This window comes from Ziziphus jujuba, chromosome 1 (assembly GCF_031755915.1).
Source record: "Ziziphus jujuba cultivar Dongzao chromosome 1, ASM3175591v1".
Lineage (NCBI taxonomy): Eukaryota > Viridiplantae > Streptophyta > Magnoliopsida > Rosales > Rhamnaceae > Ziziphus > Ziziphus jujuba.
In genome coordinates, this window is record NC_083379.1 from 17,668,561 (window position 1) to 17,678,296 (window position 9,736).

Here is a 9,736-nt window from a genome sequence, read left to right on the forward strand (position 1 = left end):
TCTCCATTGCTACACGAGCCATGGCTTAGCCAACCTTCGTACACCATGACCGTGACAAAGAGAAAGGTAGCTACACTACCAATTGTACCTACCAAACAAACATCAACCGGCTCCTCTCCTTCCTCTTCTCTAACACCGACAATGACTATGGCTTTTATAATTTCTGCTACCGTAAAAACTCTGAACAAATTTGTGCGATTGGCCTCTGCAGAGGAGATATTAAGCCGGATGCTTACCGTAGTTGCCTCAATTACTCCAGAAATAGTATCACAGAGCTGTGTCATAATCAAAAGGAAACAATTGAATGGTATAACGAGTGTATGCTGCGCTACTCGTACCGCTCCATGTATGGAGTCATGGAAGCCAGTCCTCGTATCTCTCTTCTTAACGCTCGAACTATCTCATCCGACGAGGCCTTTGATGAAAAGCTTAAGAACCTGTTTGATAAACTAAGAACTCAAGCAGCAGCGGCCAAAAAAGAGATCCTCTGTTTTCACTGATGCCATTAAGCAGAACTTTTCCGGAGCAGAGCTCCTGTTTCTGCAGAAAAGAAGACAAACAAAACTTGGACGATCGTGCTTGTGGTTGTTCCAACTGTTGTTCTTGTGGTACTAATTATTTCCGTCTGCGCCTACTTAAAATTGAAAAAGGCAAAGGAAAGAGTTGAAAGTAATTTCAGATTCCTCTGCTTTTGCTTCTTGTTCATAGGCGAGACTATTTATCTACAAAGGTATTAAAAACTTTAAAATAAAAATAAAAAGTTCAAATATTTCTGTGAACTAATCAATCCACAAATTTTTCCTATAAAGTGACGGACTTAAATTCCGAACAACGAATCTTATCCCTAAAAATTATTATGCATTAGAAAAAGTTAAAAAAATCTTTTAAGTCTAAATTAGTCGAGTAGATGTGTTAGCTACACATCTAAAATGAGTGATAATGTTGGAACATACAGAATTTTAAGAAATGGTTTGAAACAGCATCAGACGCGGCTCTTTGAAACTTCTAAATAAGTAATTTATTTTTTGTCTATGTTCATCAGTTGATCCTTCGCGTGAAGATGTGGAAGAAATTTCGATCCAAGAATACCTGCAATTTGATTTTGGCACCATTAGAGTTGCCACAGATTTTCTGATGCAAACAAGCTTGGACAGGGCGGATTTGGTCCCGTTTACAGGGTAACAACTATAAAAATATATTACTCTTTTTTGTTGACAAAAAAAAGTATACATTGTTTTTATTTTTGTAACTTTTATTTTTAAAAAATATCCTATCGTTTAATGTAGTTTCTTTTGCTAGTTTATTTAGTTGTTGTCTATAAATATATATTTTCAGAGAAAGCTTTCTAATGGACAAAACATTGCGGTTAAAAGGTTGTCAAAAAACTCTGGCTGAGGTATTGTTAGTTGCAAAGCTTCAACATCGGAATCTGGTTAAGCTCCTTGGTTTCTGCTTGGAAGGAAGTGAAAGGCTTCTAGTCTATGAGTTTGTCCCAAACGCAAGTCTAGATCAGTTTATATTTGGTAATCCTACATTCTGATTTTGTGTTGAAATTTAATATAGGGCAAATTACAATTTAGCTATCCCCTTATGTTTTGTATTTTTTTGCACCGATCCATATTACCACTTTCAAAAATTTCACTATAACCTTTCAAGTTTCATTTTGTTTTCACTTTAACCCATTTGATAGTCAAACTATATATTTAACTTAAAATGACACTTAAAATTTTTGTAAATTTTTATATACAAATAATTAATTTATCATTTTATCTTCAAATTTGTTTTCAAATAATAACTATAAATTTTATTTTATAATTTATTTATTAATTTATGACGTGAAAAAGAAAGGGTAATCAATAAATAATGATAGGTCCTTCTATTTTTTTTTTCTTAATTAAATATGTTCTCAAATAAGAAGCTTAAAATTGTAATTTTGAGTAAAAAATTTATGCTTGCTAAAAGCTTACTGCCAAAGGCAATTAAAGTGAAGCAAAAATAAAATGTGAGGGGCTATGGTGTAAATTTTCGAATATACCGTTTGTGCAGAAAATACAAAACAAAAGGGGGCCTAAAGTGAATTTTACCACTTATATACAACATGTGCTACATTTTTCTCACACATTAAGCAACTAAAAAAGTACTACATATATCACAGCATGTTTTGCTCTGACGAAATTACTTGTACAAGTATGCAGATCGAATCAAGCGTGCAGATTTGGATTGGGATATGCGTTACAAAATTATAAAAGGCATTGATAGGGCAATCCTCTATCCCCTGAAGATTCTCGTCTTAGAATTATTCATCGTGATCTTAAAGCTAGTAATATTTTGTTAGATGAAGAAATGAAACCTAAAATTTCAGGATTTGGCATGGCAAGGTTGTTCATAATTGATCAAACTCAAGCGAATACAAGTCGAATTGTGGGAACCTAGTAAGTACATATTTAAGCTTTCTGGCTCAAGGTCAAGTATAATGTTTTTCTATTATAATTTATTTTGCATCACAGATCAACGGAAATCATACAAATTATGAGCATATATATATATATATATATATCGATGCTCAAATTCCATCTGTTTTAAAGTGCACTTTATTGACTGTGGATATATGGCTCCGAAATATGTAATGAATGGATATTTTTCTATCAAGTCTGATGTTTACAGTTTTGGAGTGTTACTTCTGGAGATAATAAGCGGACAAAGATAATTGTTTCCATCATGGAGACGATGTAGAGGATCTTTTATGCTTTGTAGGTCTGACAATCTTTGCATTATGTTTTCTATTTTTGCCTAAAGTACTATATATATAAAATATGACTTTCAAGGCCAAATATACTGACTCTAATAAAGTCAAGATGCAATGTGGGTAGCCAATCTTTTGGCAGAAAATGATTGGTTATCTACATTTTATTGAATTCATAATATCTTGCTGCCATCGGAACTATATAATATATATGTATATGTATATGTGGAAATTCTATGGTGAGGACGGTCCGCATGAGGACCGAAGTATTAGTGACGGTTTTTTATAGTATTAACGACGGTTTTTTAGAAAATCGTCACCAATACTATGAAAAACTGTCACCAATACTGTGATCCGCATGAAGACCATCCGCACCATAGACGGACTGTATGTATATGTATATGTATATACACATGTAAGACCAGTAAAAAACATTATTGATCTGATGAGTCATTAAATTACAATTAACCAAATGCTGCAGCGATGGAAAAATTGGAGGGAAGGCGCAGCTTTGAATGTTGTAGATGGCTTGATGAGAGGTGTTTCAACAAGTGAGATGATGAGATGTATTCACATAGCATTGTTGTCTGTTCAAGAAAATGCAAATGACAGACCAACAATGGATTCAATTGTTCTAACGCTTAATAGCAACTCTCTCAGTCTCCCACTCCCTCATGCCCAGCATTTTTTATGCATAGTACCATTGGATCAGACATGTCATTGGAATCAGATTACTGTTCTAGGTCCACAAAATCAGATAAACATGATATTCATCGCTCTAGAAGGAAAAGAAGTAGTTTTATCAAAGCGTCTACAAATGGTGCTTCAATTACTGAAGGATTCCCTCGGTAGTAACATATGTGATATTACATCTCTATATATAGTAAATATGTTTATTGTGAAATTAAATGAACATCACCCATACATGGTTTATTTGTTTTAATTTTCTTTTTCTATATTTTGTATTAATTATACTTAGCGAATAATTAATATCAACTTTATTAAAACAAATTTTAAAAAGTAACTTGAAAAAAGAGATTTTCTTACTATAATTCAAAAACAATATAGTGCCACTGCGAAAGATTTTCTTTCCTCCTACTATCTGTGCTAGATAAGGTGATTTTTATAATGGATAAAACTATAAATAACAATAAGGGTAATTAAATATAAGTCATCAAAATAATAACATCTAGTGACTTATATTTAATTACCTTATCTATATTTAGGTTATATTAATTTTTCAAGTAGTAGAATAATCACATGTTATCTTACTATATCACTTGCTAACGTGTTGATAAACTTTTTGGTGTCTCTAGTATTACTTTAAAACTCTATACCATTAAACTCACATTGAATGATAGGATCCATCTCAGGAATCCCTCTAGAAACCCGAGTTGATTCGACCTAGGGAAGTCCACCTGAGCAATTCTTATGGAAAATGGAACCTCATCCAAATCAAGGACATCCAAACATATGCAAATAAAATAGCACTTTGATTTAATAAGATAAATCCACAACATCATGTAAAATTCTGATACTACAGACAACAACTACAGTGAGTCATACTACAGGTAATTACCATAAATATGTAAGTATGGTAATTATTGTATCCATAAATTAAATTGGAGCATTCTAAAAGATTATAAATTTTGGTTGTACCATTAATATGAATGAGTATAGATGAAATAAGGATAAGATAAATGACAAATAAATACCTTTGTTGATATGGAGTATGAAAGTGGGCAACTGATGAATGATGTAGCCTATCCAGTAGCTAATTAAACCTAGGGGAACGAATTGTAAACAAATAAAACGTAAGATGAAGATATTTCAAGGAATGGTATAATACTATAAGAAAATAATAAATTGTTCTTATAAATCGCTCTCTCAAGATCTCGTATTACCACACTTTCGGAAAGTTTCTACTTTTAAAACCATTTCAAAAAATCTAACGTATACCCAAATAAATATCATAAAATGAATATTTCATAATAAACCATTTTATGTATTATAAATCAATTTATCATAATTTAATTACTAGGCATTAAAAAATGTAAATATATTCAAAAAATACTTATGAATGGTATTGTAAAATGATATTTATATCGAAAAGTAAACAATAAACTATACTATATATCTTGTGCTACAAAGCGGTGCATTGCATCCTAATCATCATTGTACAATAAAGAACGAGAAAGAAACCAGAGGGAAAACTCATCTCATGTCGCTTAGCATTCTAAAGGTGTCATGGCAACCATAGGGAAAACCAATCTTACAACCTATACTGACAAGACCCATCTCGGGAGCCTTTTTGGAATCCCGGGGATTCCGTTAAGGAAGTCCCATGGGCTGAATTCAATGGATAGTTTCATAAAAAGCGTGTCAAGGGATTTTGAAAAATATCCCTAAGGGTAGTTTTATTAAAAGCGCCACATGGCATTTCTTTTCTTTTTCTTTTTCTTTTCCCTCTCTCTCTCTCTCCTCCCTAAACTTAATGAAGTCCTTCTCTCTTTCTTTCTCTTTCTATCTCTCTCGCCCCTCCTCCCTCTCTCGCCTTCAGCCAATTTGGCTACCGTTTTGGCCGCCTCATGTTACTTGTGCTAGCCTTGAGGAAAGCTCACCTCAAAGTGATGCTGATGCTAAAAATTCATAATCCACTACCACTGGTAGTGCCTGGATTGAGTCGACTAAGCCCTTTAGCTTTTCGATGATTTGGGGCTTTTGCTAGTGCACCCAGTCCAAACCATACCCATACATCCCTTATTTTCTTGAATTCCAACTATGGCTTCTATTCTTCCAAATTCCAAGTCGTTTCGAACATACAATAATTTGAAGTCTGTCCAAATCTTTTTGGCCAATTCTAGTCACAGGTAGAAAGTTTGGGTTGTTTAAGCTAAGTATCTTAATCCTTGTTTCATAAGCTTTAATTTGGTATATAATTTACTAATTTTGCTTGAGTATTTAAGATTTTACCATTTTTGAGCTAATTTAGAAATTGTTGTAAAAATTAGATTATGTTAGAAGTTCCCCATAACAAAATAATTGCATATAGGTTCACAGTAGCTACTAGAAGTTAATGGAGTTCCTAATTTCATAAAATTAAGTGTAATTAGAAGAAACCCTAAATTTCAGGTAGTAGGCCAATCGGGGTTACTGCATAGCTTTACTCTCTCGTAGTCCAACTCTAGGAACCTGAAGTAGTGGAAATACATTTTTAATTATTTAGTGTATTCCAAAACCCTTGAAGAACTAACATAATATTTAAATAATGTTTTTGGTCTATGTTAGGCACTCACTGGAACTTGTATTGGATCCTATTGTAACACTCTAACTACAGAAAAATGCCCCAAGTTGGAATTTTTTGACCAAGTTTGACCAAGATTGATCAGGGTTAACCAAATGGGCTCCATGAATGACCTTTTTACTATGGGACGAATTTTGTGTTGGCCGAGGTACCATAGTAAAGTACTTGTTGACATGAGTTCGTAGACTAGTAGTACGAAAAATCGGAGCTAAGAGTATAAAGTTATGGTCAAAACAAAGTGCGATCTGAACTGATCGACGTGTCTGAAGTTGACATTTTATTTACATAGATTTTGGCATTGACCCATGTTTCATATAAAAGTGCTCGTCGATATGAGTCCGTAGACTAACAGCATGCTTAATTTAGACCTACGGTTGAAAAGTTACGAGTCTATAAAGTTGTTTCTATGTTTCGGGACTAACTTTATTTGGTAGCAAAAATGCCAAAGGTCACATTAGAAAGATGCCATGTGTACAACGAGAGAGGGACACATGTCATATTTAATAAAAGATCGTTTTCTTTTTCTTTTTTACTTTTTCTTTCTCTCTCTCTCTCTCTCTCTCTCTCTCTCTTCTCCCCCTACAATGGGCCCTCTCTCTCTCTCTCTATCTCTCTCGGGTTGGCTGGAATTGTTGAATTTCTAGCCACCCATTGCTTACACATATTAGACCACATTTGGTGGCCGACCGGCTGGCAAAGGTCCCCGCACACCGCAACGGTAAAGCTTTTTTTTACGATGACGGTAAAGCCAACCGCCTTTTCTATGGTTAGGATGATTGTTATAAGCATCGATGCTATTGGGATGCCAAGGCAACCATTTGCAAATTTCTCTCTTTAACCTCCCGATCAGAATGGTACTTGGGACGCTGGCTACCACCTGACACCTTTAGTATATAGTGTGGTGCGTCAAGTTGTTATAGTTTTAAATGCACCATATAGTATTGGTATTCTGTATTGTATCCATTATTAGCGCGCAACTTTATATGGTCATCTTGTGGGATGCCATAGACCTGAGGGTTGGCAAGTATTGTACAATGAGCATACGCCGCCTCCCTCCATAGCCAGGATAATTGATATATGCATTGGTCCCATTGGGATGCCAAGGTAACCGTTTACAAGTTTCTCTCTTTAACCTCCCATCAGGTAGTACTCAGGATGTCGGGCACAGTCTGATATCACTGGTATATAGTATTGTGCATCAAGTATCCTTTTCATATATATATATATATATATAAATATACATATACATATATAGATATACTATGTTATGTTTGTATATACTACACCGTACGGGGCAACGATCATATTCGGTCCATGAATAGCCTAGCCTCATAACGATATTGTCTACAAGTCCAGAGGATTGGACGACTATTATAGACTACCACCCGGAGCTGTATTGGTAGCAGGGTACCGGCACAGTTGATATTATGGATCACGTAGAATGTTATATGGTATCGTACACCTCCAATACTAGTGTGCATATTTCGTAGTATATTTATAAATTTATAAATTTTATTTTATTTTATATTACCTCATCTATTTAGGACTTGAATTTCTAATACTACCTTTATTTGCCTTTATTATTATTATTAGCATTATTATTAATATCGTTACTATTAATATTATTGTTAATGTAATTGTCACTATTATTTATTATAATTATTTTTATTGTTATTTCCACTATTTATTATTATTATTTTTATTATCATTGTTATATTATTGTTATTACTATTTTTATTATCAATGGTGTTTACCATTAAAATTGTTGTCATTTATTATCATAATTGTTATTATTAATTATTGAGATTATTATAATTGTTATCAGTATTGTCATTATTATTAGTATCTATTTATTTATTCATTATTATTATTCTCATTATTACTTGTTGTTATTATTATTATTATTATCATCATTATCGTTATTATTATTTTTATTATTATTATTCTCAATTATTATACGGTAGCCTTCGGATAAGTATCATAGCCTACGGCCAGAAACGATAGCCATCGGACAAGTATAATAGCCCTTAGGTGTGGAAGCCTTCGGGCAAGTGTGTAAGCCTTCGAGAAAGTTTGTAAGACTTCGAGCAAGTATGTTAGCTTTTGGGTAAATTTACAAACCTTGGGCAAGTATGTTAGCCCTTGGGTAAGTGTGGTAGCCTTCGGGCAAGTTGTGCTATTATTATTATTAATAATAATATTGTTGTTTTATTGCCCTCCTATCTACATTGCACATTGGCAAATTCTTAAAATGATATGAAATGTAGTACGACACTAAGTGGGTGCTATGGACGGACACGAAATAGAAATGTAATTTTGTTATTACTAAGTTATTCCTCCTATCTATATATCTGTACCATTTTTTTGGAAGCCCTGAAAACTTGTGGAATCGATTGTAGTAAGGTAGGAGGGATAAGATGGTATTGTATAGAAGTGTGTTTTCATGCATGTAATTTTTGGGGCATGCTCAACCTTTAGAAGAGATGATGCTAGATTTTTTGTAGGATGGTTCGATAGGGTTTTTCCTGGGATCAAGGCTTATCCAGGATTCTGAAAAGGGATCCTAGATTGGTTTTGACACCTGCAGTAGAGCAAGGATGGATAAATGTCAGTACTATAAGTGACAAATTTTTTTTTTTTTAAATTTCATTTTGAAGTAAAATAAATAAGTATTTTTATTATTTATTTATTTATTATTAAATTAGGTTTTAAATGTATTATTAAACAAATTGTGATTAATTGAGTATCTCATAAAATTCCAAAAGGGTTTAGATGCTGATGCATATTAAAATTTGTTCGCATACCTTTATATATTTATATGTGTATATAATTGTGCATATGATTTTTGTAAGATTATTTATTATTAATAATTGATTTATTTATCTTGGCTAAGCTAAAATAATTAAAAGTTGTAAAAATATTTAATATTAGAACGATGTTAACTTATTATATTTCGTTAAAATTATATTTTGGGTTTTCAAAAATATTTGTTTATTTATTTGTTTATAATCTTTAATTACAGTTTTAAAATGTAATTATAAGTAGTTGACATTTTCGTAATTATATATTTTTATGTGACTAGTTAATCTGTAGATGTACCATACCGTGCTTGTGTTCTATACTGTTATGTTTATGGATTAGCATGTAGGTTATATTTATCCATCCTTTATGAGTTACAATGAGTGAGAGTAGATAGGTATTTTACGGTGATAGCATCAGTCACCTTCCCCATGGTCGAATGATGGCAAGTTTAGCCATTCTTATTGGCATTAAGGTGAGCGAGGGTAGATAGGTATTTATACTATGACGACATTAGCTACCCCCCTTTGATCATAGGATAGCAGGTCAATTAGCATCGGCACCATTAAGACGTTAATGGGGTTGTGTGCAAGTTCTGCTCTCCCTCCATCTATCAAGTGGTGTTTAGGACACCAAGCATCACATGGTAATACTGTCATATCATATGGTGCATCAGGGGTTCTTCCAATATATACATGTATATATAATTTGTTATATGTAAGGTCTACCATGCCATACTAGGGTCATAACCTGGTTTGACTCATGAATGGTTTAGTATTGTATTTCTATTACCTATAAAATTAACGGGTTAGATGGCTATCATAGACAACCACATTTTGCTATACTATAGTTATATATCTATAATCGATCGACATCATGGGATTGCACCT

General features: G+C 33.1%; 1 pseudogene; it reads left to right on the plus strand.

The window, feature by feature from the left end:
* The first annotated feature begins 356 nt into the window (after positions 1–356).
* LOC132799505 (cysteine-rich receptor-like protein kinase 10) lies at positions 357–3,595 on the plus strand (annotated as a pseudogene).
* Positions 3,596–9,736: the final 6,141 nt, after the last annotated feature.